The following is a 14,491-nucleotide window of genomic DNA, read 5'->3' on the forward strand; positions in this document are numbered from 1 at the left end:
AGAGGGGATGAGGTGTTGCAAAGTGCTTAGTGATATGCTCCAAAACCCTCAACTACCTTCCCACATCCACATATGACCTAAACCAAAAGTCAAACTCGACCCCACCGATTCTTTCTATCCGGAGCCACCGAGTTCAGTTAACATAGCCACTGCCAGAAACCCTAATCAGTTCGGTCTCACTGATGGGATCTCGGTCTCACCGAGATGGGCTTAAAAACTCTCTGTTACCTGTTGCAATATTTTTGGTCGCACCGAGATATGCAATCGGCCCCACTGAGTTTGCTTGGCCAACTCTCTATTTCGCTTATTACCCAAATTGGTCCCACCGAGTTTGAGTAATCGGTCAAACCGAGTTTTGGTTTTTCCCTAACCCTAGCACATCGGTTCCACCGAGTTGAACTAGTCGGTCCCACCGAAAACCCTAACGGTCACTAGGTTTACTAAATCGGTCCGACCGAGTTTTTCCCTTCAGTCTCACCGAGATTGGTAAATTGAGTGTAACAGTTAGATTTTGTGTGGAGGCTTTATATACCCCTCCACCCACTCTTCATTTGTAGATAGAGCCATCAGAACATACCTACACTTCCAATACACATTTTCTGAGAGAGAACCACCTACACTTGTGTTGAGGTCAAGATATTCCATTCCAACCATATGAATCTTGATCTCTAGCCTTCCCCAAGTTGCTTTCCACTCAAATCCTCTTTCCACCAAATCCAAATCCTGTGAGAGAGAGTTGAGTGTTGGGGAGACTATCATTTGAAGCACAAGAGCAAGGAGTTCATCATCAACACACCATTTGTTACTTCTTGGAGAGTGGTGTCTCCTAGTTTGGCTAGGTGTCACTTGGGAGCCTCCAACAAGATTTTGGAGTTGAACCAAGGAGTTTGTAAGGGCAAGGAGATCGCCTACTTCGTGAGGATCTACCGCTAGTGAGGCAAGTCCTTCGTGGGCGACGGCCATGATGGAATAGACAAGGTTGCTTCTTCGTGGACCCTTCGTGGGTGGAGCCCTCCGTGGACTCGCGCAACCGTTACCCTCCGTGGGTTGAAGTCTCCATCAACGTGGATGTACGATAGCACCACCTATCGGAACCACACAAAAACCTCCGTGTCTCCAATTGCGTTTGAATACTCCAAACCCTTCTCTTTACATTCTTGCAAGTTGCATGCTTTACTTCCCGCTGCTCATATACTCACTGCATGCTTGCTTGATATGTATTGTGTTTGTTAAACTTGTTCTTAAACTCCACTTAAACTTAAGAATATTAAAAACTGCAACTTTTGGCAATTAGTGTCTAATCACCCCCCTCTAGACACCTCTTCTCGATCCTTTCAATTGGTATCAGGTCTCCATTGCCTTGGTTTAAACACCATTGGAGGAAGATGGATGTGTCTACTTTGGGGAGTCTTAGACATAGAGTGCCTATTCTTGATGGAGAGTGTTTTCATGAGTGGAAAAATGAAATGCTTGAGATTTTCAATGAATATCATTTGAACAAGTACATTACTAGCCCTTGTGCACCTCATGTTGATCCTTTGCACCCTACCCTAGATGAAGATATTGACATGATTCGCAATCTTAGAACTGTTAATCTTATCACTAGAGGCTTGCCTGGAAACTTGATTGGATGTTTGCCGACTCTTAAGTGTGCCTACACCATATGGAAATTCCTTGAGGAACTCTTTCCTAATTACTCCTTGAAAGATCTAGATGAAATCCTTCATAAGTCTATTGCTTTGATTAAGATGAGTTCCAATGATCCCAAATTTGGTGACTGCTTATTTGAGCTTACTGATCTTACAAGTGCCAAAGGAGATGTTGGAATCATTAGCAATATCATTTCCAGAGCTATTAGAATTCATAAAGATAACTATAGAAATGATCATTTATCTAATGAATTGCCCTCTCTAGGAATTGATCAATCACAAGATGATGTTGAACATGAATACTCGGATGAGGATGATGATGATGATGATAGTGACTATGATCTGAGACATTTTGGTCTTATGGCAAATCTTCACGGCTACATGGCTGGACGAAAGGAATGGGTCCTTGATAGTGGATGTACTAATCAAATGACCGGAGATAAAGACATGTTCCGTGAGCTTGCTAAAAATGACGGCCCTCGAAAGTATGTCACTTTCGGTGATAATTCAAAGGGTAAGGTGGTTGGCCTTGGTAAGGTGTCCATCTCACATGATAGCTCCATACAAAATGTCATGCTCATTGAATCTCTTGGGTACAACTTACTTTCAGTATCTAGACTTGCTGATTTCGGTTTCAATGTCCTATTTACTGAAGTAGACTGCCAAGTGTTTCGTAGAGATAATCATAAAATGGTCTTTACCGGTATACGTAGAGGAGATCTTTACATTGTTGATTTCACTAAAAAGGCTCAACCTAAAACTTGCTTAATTGCCAAATCTTCTAAAGGCTGGTTGTGGCATAGAAGACTAGATCATGTTGGTATGCGAAATCTTGATAAGCTTATTAAAGGTGATCATATCCTTGGAATAAAAGATGTCATATTTGACAAGGATAGACTTTGTAGTGCTTGTCAAGCAGGGAAACAAGTTGGAGGAAGTCACCGCGCGAAGAACATCATGACCACAAGAAGACCACTCGAGCTACTTCACATGGATCTCTTTGGTCCAAATGCCTACAAGAGTCTCGGTGGTAACTCATTTGGTCTAGTCATAGTTGATGATTTTTCAAGATTTACGTGGGTGTTCTTTCTTGATGACAAATCGCAGGTCCAAAAGATCTTCAAAAACTTCGCTAGGAAGGCCCAAAATCAGTTTGACGTGAAGATCAAGAAGGTTCGGAGTGACAACGGAACGGAGTTCAAGAACACAAATGTGGACACCTTTCTTGACAAAGAAGGGATTTCACATGAGTTCTCGGCTATGTACACACCTCAACAAAATGGAGTTGTTGAAAGGAAGAACCGGACTCTTATCGAGATGGCAAGAACGATGCTTGATGACTACAAAACGCCAAAGCACTTTTGGGGGAAGCGGTTGAGATAGCTTGTCATGCAATAAATCACTTGTATGTTCACAAGCTACTCGGCAAGACGGCATACGAGCTCCTCACCGGTAACAAACTCCAAGTTGGATACTTTCGAGTATTCGGTTCAAAGTGCTACATTCTTGATAAGCATCATTGTTCTAAATTTGCTCCTAAATCTCATGAAGGTTTCCTACTTGGTTATGGCTCAAACTCTCACACTTACCGTGTCTACAACAATTTCACCCGAAAGGTTGAAGAGACGGTAGATGTGAAGTTTGATGAATCTAACGGCTCGCAAGTAGAGCAATTGCCAATTGATGTAGGAGATAAAGACCCTTCGGAAGCAATTCAAGACTTGTCCATTGGCAAGATTTTTCCAACAGAAGTGAAGGAGAGTACCTCGTCCGTCCAAGTGGAAGCTTCTACCTCACGACAAGGTGAACCAAGAGTTGATACGGAAGCATCCACAAGTGGGACACGCCAAGATGAAGAAAACGAGGGAGCACACCAAGATGAACATCAACAACCTCCTTCTCCACCACGACAAGAGAACGGTAACGTCAAAATGAAGAAGGCCAAGAAGAAGAACAAGATGAAGAGGATGTTCCACCCTGACCCAAGCAAAAGCTTTCACGAGTTCGAGCAAGAATTGCTAAGGATCATCCCGTCAAACAAATCTACAATGATATCCAAACCGGGAGAATCACTCGCTCTAAAACTCGTTTAGCTAACTTTTGTGAACATTACTCATTCATCTCTAGCATTGAACCTATGAAGGTTGAAGAAGCATTGGAGGATCCGGATTGGACAAACGCTATGCATGAAGAGCTACACAACTTTGAGAGAAATCAAGTGTGGACATTAGTCGAGAAACCCGACAACAACCACAACATCATTGGTACCAAATGGGTGTTTTGCAATAAGCAAGATGAAGATGGACAAGTGGTTCGCAACAAAGCACGTCTCGTCGCCCAAGGCTACACACAAGTTGAAGGTATGGACTATGGTGAGACATATGCTCCCGTTGCTAGACTTGAGTCCATTCGCATATTACTTGCTTATGCTAATCACCATAATATCACCTTGTACCAAATGGACATTAAGAGTGCTTTTCTAAATGGCAAAATCCAAGAGGAAGTTTATGTTAAGCAACCTCCCGGCTTCGTCAATCCTAAGAAACCTAATCATGTTTACAAACTTCACAAAGCCCTTTATGGTCTTAAACAAGCTCCTAGAGCATGGTATAAATGCTTGACCAAGTTCCTTATTGAAAAAGGCTTTGAAATTGGTAAAATTGATTCTACTCTTTTTACTAAAAGGGTTAATGGAGAACTATTTGTGTGCCAAATTTACGTTGATGATATCATATTTGGTTCAACTAACCCTCATTTTAGTGAGAAGTTTGGAAAGCTAATGTCGGAGAAGTTTGAGATGTCTATGATGAGTGAACTCAAATTCTTTCTCGGTTTGCAAATCAAGCAAACTAAGGAAGGCACCTTTGTCTCTCAAACGAAGTACACCAATGACTTATTCAAGAAGTTCAATATGCAAGAATGCAAAGGTATGACTATACCCATGCCTACTAGTGGACATCTTGATTTGACAAAAGATGGTGAACCGGTTGATCAAAAGGTTTATCGCTCTATGATTGGTTCATTGTTATATCTATGTGCCTCTCGTCCCGATATTATGCTAAGTGTGTGCATGTGTGCACAATATCAAGCTGCTCCTAAAGAATGTCATCTTAAGGCTGTGAAAAGGATAGTGAGATACCTAATCCATACACCAAATTTTGGCATTTGGTATCCTAAGAGGTCCTCTTTTGATCTTGTTGGCTACTCCGATTCGGACTATGCCGGAGACAAGGTTGATAGAAAGTCCACTTCGGGTACTTGTCAATTCCTTGGTAGATCTCTTGTGTCTTGGTCTTCTAAGAAACAAAACTCGGTATCCTTATCCACCACCGAAGCAGAATACATTGCCGCTGGTTCATGTTGCGCTCAATTACTTTGGATGACCCAAACTCTTAAAGATTATGGGATATATGTGAAACATGTTCCATTTCTATGTGACAATGAAAGTGCTATTAAGATTTCTCACAATCCCGTGCAACATTCTTGAACTAAGCATATTGAAGTTCGTCATCATTTCATTCGAGATCATGTTGCAAAAGGGGACATTAACCTTAAGCACGTTCACACCGATAAGCAATTGGCGGATATATTCACTAAACCACTTGATGAGAAAGTATTTTGCAGGTTGAGAGGTGAATTGAACATCATTGATGCTTCAAACTTGGAGTAGGAACTCCATTTGATACATGCGGGGCGTGAGCCTATGACTAATCCTCGATATTTCTCTTACGATGCTATTCATATATCTCGGATATATTTGTACCTTGCATGTTATCTAACCCATGTAGGTACTTGGTTGAATCTAAATATATGAGATTGCAACACATCTTGAGCAATCTCTACATCACCAAGTCTCTACACAATGGTGGTTGAAGACAAGGAAGCATGAAACCATTCAAATATATCCTTTGGCAAATTCCATGTTGAGTCTTATGATTGTCATTTTGGATACACAAGTGCTCTTCCTTGCAAATCTAACCCATGTAGGTAGATGAACTCAAACTCCAAGTGGTGCTCCCAACCCTTGATGAACTACATCAACCTTGAGCAACCCACACAAGTTCAACTACATGAACAAGATCAACACCACCACCCAAGGTATGTTATTCCATCTTAGAGAAGCTTTACTCCAAGTCATGAGTCAAAGCAACTCGACAAGATGTGAATACATCAAAAGGCTTAAACGAATAATGGTAACCCCATTTTGAGCTTAAACGATGAGTATGATCTATGATCAAGTGCTCTCACTTGACTCCTAAGTCAATATACTCTAACATAGGTGACTTTGTCACCGACCATTTCTAGATGAAGTTCTCTAGTGTTTCTCCATGATTTTGCATTTGCATATTTGTTTCCCCTTTCACTTCATCTAGAACTTTTATTTTCTTTTCTTTCCTTTTTGTTCTGCATTTTCTGCGTCCAATTCATTGCAAATCTTTCAGTTAATTCCTTGCATATCCTTGTGAGATCTTACTTGTCTAGTGAGCTGAGGTGACAAGTGGTTTCACTCTGATGAACTCAGTCACACCGGTTTGTTCTCTTCGGCCCAACCGAAATCCTTCGGTGCAACCGAAGCACACAACTCGGAGTCACCAATTTCATCACAGGAAAACCAACTTGCCACTTATTCCTGATTTCTGTTTGCTCCAGCTCCACTCAATGATTCTTGTCCTCTGCCATCATCATATTAGACATGTTGCTTTGCTCTGTGACTCAAGGACCAACCCATTTGTATCATATGTCCAGAAGAGCCCTTCTTGGAAATTGATGTCAAAGGGGGAGAGAGACATCACATCAAAGCTTAATCCTTCCTATAGGGGGAGAAAGAGAGAATACTCAGGGGGAGAGAGTTTCTCAACTAGGAGAAAGTAATATCATCAAAGACCCCAGATGCTTGGTGTTCAAGAGGAGAGATGTCACATGTCTTTAAGAGGGGAAAGACATGTTTGGTTGCTTGCTTTAGCTCAAGCTCTGTTGTTTCTTTTTTTGTTGCTCTGATTTTCTGTTCCCTATCTTCTCCCAATATCCCATGCAGATTCAGGGGGAGCAAGACATCTAAGGGAAGGAAATCTCTGATTTTATTGCATATCTTTACCTTTGGGGGCATGTCTATATCCAATGTGGTACTTAGTACTCACTCTACATGTCATCCCAGTCTTGGTTCTCTTGTGGTTTCTCTTGTTTGCTCTGGTCAGTAGTTGTATCTGTGTTATTTAACCTTGTTTGCGCAGGTTCATCCCATCCTAAGCCAACTCAAGACCACAAGGTAAGTATATGCATCACAGTCATGTGAATGAGAAGTTCTTGCTGATGTACATACTGTTTGCAAGAAGGACTCATGAGCATGAAGGTACATTTCTCACATTCACATCATTTGCTCTGATGCATATAGCCAAGATACATGTAACACATTGCATACTCTGTCATGTTTACGCATTCACATGATCCTATATTCAATATTCACATGATTGCATACATGTAGGGGGAGCCTATGCATGTTACATGTCTTTCCAAAGCTTTACTTGCCATTCTCTATATCTTTATCTAATGCTTTGATGTATGTTGTCATCAATTACCAAAAAGGGGGAGATTGAAAGCACAAGTGCTTCCTGGGTGGTTTTGGTAATTAATGTCAACATATCTCTTGTTGGACTAACACTTTTACCTAGTATGTTTCAGATAAGTTCAACAATGGAGTGGCATGGACTAGAGGATGTGGAACCCCTTCAAGATGCTAAGGACAAATGATTGGCTCAAGCTTCAAGATCAAGACTCTACATTTTCTATTTTAGTGATCCAAGATCACATTGAGTCTATAGGAAAAGCCTATACTATCAAGAGGGGATGAGGTGTTGCTTAATGGCTTTCTTGCTCAAAGTGCTTAGTGATATGCTCCAAAACCCTCAACTACCTTCCCACATCCACATATGACCTAAACCAAAAGTCAAACTCGACCCCACCGATTCTTTCTATCCGGAGCCACCGAGTTCAGTTAACATAGCCACTGCCAGAAACCCTAATCAGTTCGGTCTCACCAATGGGATCTCGGTCTCACCGAGATGGGCTTGCAAACTCTCTGTTACCTGTTGCAATATTTTCGGTCCCACCGAGATATGCAGTCGGCCCCACCGAGTTTGCTTGGCCAACTCTCTGTTTCGCTTATTACCCAAATCCGTCCCACCGAGTTTTAGTAATCGGTCAAACCAAGTTTTTGTTTTGCCCTAACCCTAGCACATCGGTTCCACCGAGTTGAACTAGTCGGTCCCGCCGAAAACCCTAACGGTCACTAGGTTTACTAAATCGGCCCGACTGAGTTTTTCCCTTCGGTCTCACCGAGATTGGTAAATTGAGTGTAACGGTTAGATTTTGTGTGGAGGCTATATATACCCCTCCACCCACTCTTCATTTGTAGACAGAGCCATCAGAACATACCTACACTTCCAATACACATTTTCTAAGAGAGAACCACCTACACTTGTGTTGAGGTCAAGATATTCCATTCCAACCATATGAATCTTGATCTCTAGCCTTCCCCAAGTTGCTTTCCACTCAAATCTTCTTTCCACCAAATCCAAATCCTGTGAGAGAGAGTTGAGTGTTGGGGAGACTATCATTTGAAGCACAAGAGCAAGGAGGTCATCATCAACACACCATTTGTTACTTCTTGGAGAGTGGTGTCTCCTAGATTGGCTAGGTGTCATTTGGGAGCCTCCAACAAGATTGTGGAGTTGAACCAAGGAGTTTGTAAGGGCAAGGAGATCGCCTACTTCGTGAAGATCTACCGCTAGTGAGGCAAGTCATTCGTGGGCGACGACCGTGATGGAATAGACAAGGTTGCTTCTTCGTGGACCCTTCGTGGGTGGAGCCCTCCGTGGACTCGCGCAACCGTTACCCTCCGTGGGTTGAAGTCTCCATCAACGTGGATGTACGATAGCACCACCTATCGGAACCACGACAAAAACCTCCGTGTCTCCAATTGCGTTTGAATACTCCAAACCCTTCTCTTTACATTCTTGCAAGTTGCATGCTTTACTTCCCGCTTCTCATATACTCATTGCATGCTTGCTTGATATGTATTGTGTTTGTTAAACTTGTTCTTAAACTCCACTTAAACTTAAGAATATTAAAAACTGCAACTTTTGGCAATTAGTGTCTAGTCACCCCCCCTCTAGACACCTCTTCTCGATCCTTTCAAGTTCTTCATGGCCCGATCGGCCGCCTTATGTAGCTTGACCATCTGCTTCAGCTGGTCGCTCCTTGGCACCGGGTGTTCGGCCTCAGCATACTGAGACCAGAACAGCTTCTCCGTTGAGCTTCCATCCTTGGCCTGGTAAAATTGTGCGGCATCGGACACACTGCGGGGCAAATCTGCGAATGCTCCTGGAGAGCTCCGGATTCGGGTAAGTAATCGGTAACTTACTTTTACATGCTTTCTTTGCATATAGAAAGCCTTACCCGCCGCTATCTTCTTCATTGCGTCGATCTCCTGGAGGGCCTTTTGGGCTTCGGCCTTGGCACTTCTTGCGCTCTCGAGGGCCGCGGCAAGGTCAGACTCCCGCGTCTTTGAGTCAAGCCCCAACGCCCCGTGCTTCGCCACGAGAGCCTGGAGCTCTTCCTGCACCTCGCCCACCCGAGCCTCGTGCTTCTCTCGCTCGGTGCGCTCCTTGGCCGCTATATCCTCGGCCTTGGTTAGCGCTTGCTTCAGGGTCGCCACCTCGGTCGTGGCCCCTGGCAAATATACGTTGATCCTGTCATTTTGCAATCGCGTCTTCTTTTATATATACATATCTATAGACAGGGTATTACTTACCCTTGTTCTCCTCGAGCTGCCTCTTGGCAAGGCCGAGGTCTTTCCTGGACCCCTCGAGATCCTGCTTCAGTACGGCAATCTCCGCTGTCAGTGCGGCGGACGCCAGCAGCGAAGCCTGCATATGCATATTGACATACTTATATTAGACTCCTGCGATATTATTTGATCCTCTGCTCGGCTTTTCTTTGTGAATACCGAACAAAGCATCAGGGGCTACTGTCTATGCGGTAACATTTCTACTACATTTTAAAACACTTACCTCAAAGCCTGTTAGAAGGCTGACACAGGCTTTAGTCAATCCGCTCTTGGTGGACTGAACCTTCTGGACCACCGCACTCATGATAGTGCGGTGCTCCTCGTCGATGGAAGCGCTGTGAAGCGCTTCCAGCAGATTGTCCGGCGCCTCTGGATGGACAGAGGTCACCGGCACAGGCGTCTTGCCCCTCTTAGAAGGAGGCCGCCTGCCCGATCCCGGAACCGCTGGAGGGTCTGGCGCGGTGTTCGGCTAAGGGCAGAACTCAGAGCTCTCAGGGGCCCCGTCCCCTCGGCTCCCGGAGTCTGGAAGGTCGCCTTGAGGCGCCTCCAGGACTGTCTCCCCTCGAACCGGTGCCTCTTGAGACAGCACCTCGGCGTCGTCAGCAGGATGAGGGGAGGTGGCGGTCGGGACTGGATCGCTATCCAAGTCCGACGAGCCCAGGGAGCCGTCCAATGATACATCGATACTGGCTCGTGGCGGCCTGCATAATTATGTTCGGCGTTAGGAAAAACAGTGCGACAAAGGAATTCTATGAGTTACTCCGGTATCCGAATACCTACGATCTCCCCGGGGGCTTGGCCCGGGGCAACCACTCGTCTTCGCCCTCGTCGGCGGCAGTGGAACTGTCCGGAAGGAGAGTACTCCCCTTCTTGGACCCTTCGGCCTCCCCAGTTGGGGCGGCCTTCCTTTTCTTGTCTCCCCCGCCTGGAGGGGGAGCATCTTCTTCTTCCTCCTCGTCTTCGGGGAGGAGTGTGCCGCAGAGTTATCGGACGATGAGTCCGATAACACCTGGCGTTGGGAACTCTTTCGGGTTCCCTTGGCCTTCTTGGTCTTCTCCGGCACCTTGTAAGGAGCCGGAGTCAGCATCTCCGTCAGGAGACCATCCGCAGTATCTTCGGGCAAAGGGGCCGGGCAGTTAATCTGCCCCGACATCTCCACCCAGTCCTGTCAAAGGCACGGAGGTTAGACCCCGCACATAATTAAGCTAGGGAAAATAAATGTCCTACGGGACGTATTGAACTCACCGAAGGCGCTAGGCGCTTTGCGCTTAGTCCGCGGCTCAGTGATGTAGAACCACGCAGATTGCCATCCCTTTATTGTCTCCACGAAGGAGCCTTCGAGCCATATAACGTTGGGCATCTTGCCCACCATGGCTCCACCGCATTCTTCTTGTTGGCTTCGTACCACCTTTGTCTTGATATTGAAGGTCTTTAACCACAGGCCGAAGTGGGGCCAGATGCGGAGGAAAGCCTCACACACGATGATGAACGCCGAAATGTTGAGGATGAAGTTCGGGGCCAGATCATGAAAGTGCAGCCCATAGTAGAACATGAGACCATGGACGAATGGATGGACGGGAAACCCTAGTCCAAGAAGGAAGTGGTGAAGGAAAACTACCCTCTCGTGAGGTTCCGGGGTAGGGACGATCTGCCCCGCAGCGGGCAGCCGATGCGCGATGTTCGCGGCTAAGTATCCGGCTCCGCGCAGCTTCTTGATGTCTCCCTCCATGACGGAGGAGACCATCCACCTGCCTCCCGCTCCGGACATGGTTGGAGAAGGTTGAGGTGGGAAGAATGGACTTGGGCGCTAGAGCTCGAGTGTGCAAAAACGGATGAGCAAAGGAGGAAGAAGGCGTGGATAGGAAGGTGAATCCTTATCCTTTTATATGGGCGGACGAAACTGAGCGTTCCCACTTGCCTGGTAAAACTCGCTTATCCCCCAAGCACCGTAGTTGATGGCGCGGTTGGGTTACCCACGCCTGTATTGATGAGAATCCCGTAATAAGGGGACACGATCTCTGCTTTGACAAGACGTGTCAAGAAACCGCCTCGCGTTATGTGTGGAGCTGGTTGAAGAAAAATGGTTCGAATAATCACCGGGCCATGACATAACGTCATGCTGCCAAAACAACTCAGCAAATTGGATTTGCGAAAATATTATTCTCTCTATGACGGTATGTGGAACTTATTTTGCAGGGTCGGACACTATCCTCGCATTCAAATTCTTCTGTGATGTATTCGGAGAAGGAATCCGCCTTGCAATGCCGAAGACAATACTGCGCGCCGGACTCATCGTCATTGAAGCCTGGTTTAGGGGCTACTGAGGGAGTCCTGGATTAGGGGGTCTCCGGACAGCCGGACTATCTCCATTGGCCGGACTGTTAGACTATGATGATACAAGATTGAAGACTTCGTCTCGTGTCCGGATGGGACTCTACTTGGCGTGGAAGGCAAGCTAGGCAATACGGATATGGATATCTCCTCCTTTGTAACCGACCTTGTGTAACCCTAACCCTCTCCGGTGTCTATATAAACCGAAGGGTTTTAGTCCGTAGGACAACAATCGCAACATACAATCATACCATAGGCTAGCTTCTAGGGTTTAGCCTCTCTGATCTCGTGGTAGATATACTCTTGTACTACCCATATCATCAATATCAATCAAGCAGGATGTAGGGTTTTACCTCCATCAAGAGGGCCCGAACCTGGGTAAAACATTATGTCCCCTGCCTCCTGTTACCATCTGGCCTAGATGCACAGTTCGGGACCCCCTACCCGAGATCCGCCGGTTTTGACACCGACCGCTGGCGAACCCTGTCGTGATGCCGAAAAAAGGCGGGAAGGAATGGATGTGCATCGACTTCACTAATCTTAACAAAGCCTACCCACAAGACCCGTTCCCACTCCTGCGCATTGACCAGATCGTTGACTCCACCACCGAGTGTGACCTGTTGTGCTTCCTGGATGCGTTCTCAGGGTATCATCAAATCAAGATGGCGGTGGAAGATGTGGAGAAGACGGCCTTCCTGACACCATGTGGGGTGTACTGCTACACCTGCATGCCCTTCGGGCTGCGCAATGCGGGTGCGACCTTTCAGCGGTTGATGCACATCGCTCTGGGGCGGCAGCTCGGGAGGAACACAGAGGCTTACGTCGATGACATAGTGGTCAAGTCTCACGAGGCAAGGACATTGATTCAAAACTTGGAGGAGACCTTCAAGAGCCTGCGCCAAGTGAACTTAAGGCTCAATCCGGAGAAGTGCGTGTTCGGTGTCCCCTCCGGCAAGCTGCTGGGATTCCTCGTATCCCATAGGGGGATCAAGGCGAACCTGGAGAAGGTCAAGGCTATCAAGGACATGAGCCTGCCGCAGACCCTCAAAGAGATGCAGAAGCTGGCAGGGCTGGTGACTGCGTTAGGGCGTTTCATCTCCAAACTGGGAGAGCGCACCTTACCATTCTTCAAGCTCATGAAGAGGAAGGGCCCGTTCGAGTGGAACCCGGAGGCCGACCGGGCCTTCCAAGACCTCAAGAAATACCTTACTAGCCCCCAGTGATGGTGGCACCACGGCCCCTCGAGCCTCTGGTACTCTAGCTTGCTACCACCCCGTACTCCGCCAGCGCGGCGTTGGTGGCGGTCCAGGAGGAGCGCCAAGCCAAGGGCGCGCCCCGCCAGGCCAAGGCTGAAGTAGCGCGGGGTCAGGAAGGCGCAGCAAAGGCATCAGCAGTGGATGGCCAAGCTCGGCAGGGTGGCGTTGCAGAAGCTCCAGAGGACAGTCAGGTCTCAGGGACCCTTCCACCTCAGGATATGCCCTGGTCTCCGCAGGACCCGAGCCTCGACAGCATGCCAGCCCTTGTCGAACACCCGATGTACTTTGTCAGCACCGTACTACGAGACGCGAGAGCGCGCTACCCCATGCCCCAGAAATTCCTGCTCGCGCTCCTGGTGGCCTCGCGCAAGCTATGACACTACTTCCAGGGCCACCCCATCAAGGTCATCTCAGCCTACCCACTGGAAAGAATACTTGGGAGCCCTAACTCAGCCGGAAGGGTCGCAGAGTGGAACATCAAGTTGCAAGCGTTCCAGTTGGAGTTCAGCACTACCAGGGTCATCAAGGGGGCCGCACTTGCTGACTTTGTGGCCGAATGGACGGATGCCCCGACACTTGAGGAAGGAGAAGACCGGTCCACCTCCCCAGGAAGTGAGGCTCCGGACTGTTGGATCATGTATTTCGATGGCGCCTTCGCACACCAGGGCACGGGGGCTGGAGCAGTACTCATCTCGCCCACCCAGGACAAGCTCTACTACGCCGTGCAACTCTGCTTTCAGCACGGTGAGAAGGTCTCCAACAACATCGCAGAATATGAAGGCCTCATAGCTGGCCTGAAGGCTGCAGCGGCCCTAGGGGTGAAGCACCTCACCGTCAGAGGCGACTCACAGCTCCTCGTCAACTTCTCCAACAAGGTGTATGAGCCGAAGAACGAGCATATGGAGGCCTACCTCGTGGAGGTGTGCAAGATGGAGAAATAGTTCTCGGGCCTGGAGCTGCAGCACGTGCCCCGGGGCACCAACAAGGAAGACGATGACATCGCCAGGAGAGCATCCAAGCGACAACCTCAGGAGCCAGGCGTCTTTGAGGAGCAGCTCTTCAAGCCATCAGCTGCGCCACCTCTCTCAAGCACGACTCGGCCTCGGGAGGAGCTCCCCCAGCCTCCGGCCGCGGGAGCCCCGACCTGTGGACCGACCTCCGGAGCCTGGCTGCTCTTGGCGCTCGAGCCCCAGGAGGAATGCTGGACCAAGGAATTCAAGGAGTACTTAAAGCACGGGACGTTGCTAGAGAAGGAAGAGGAGGCGGAGCGCGTGGCCCGACAAGGCACGACATACTATATCCAAGACGACAAGTTATATAGGAAGCGACCGAATGATGTCACACTGCGCTGCATATCTAGCGACCAAGGAAGGGAGTTGTTGATTGACATACACAGCGGGGACTGCGGA

Source organism: Triticum urartu, chromosome 6A (assembly GCF_056163025.1).
Source record: "Triticum urartu cultivar PI428250 chromosome 6A, HENAU_Tu73, whole genome shotgun sequence".
In the NCBI taxonomy this organism is placed as follows: Eukaryota; Viridiplantae; Streptophyta; class Magnoliopsida; order Poales; family Poaceae; genus Triticum; species Triticum urartu.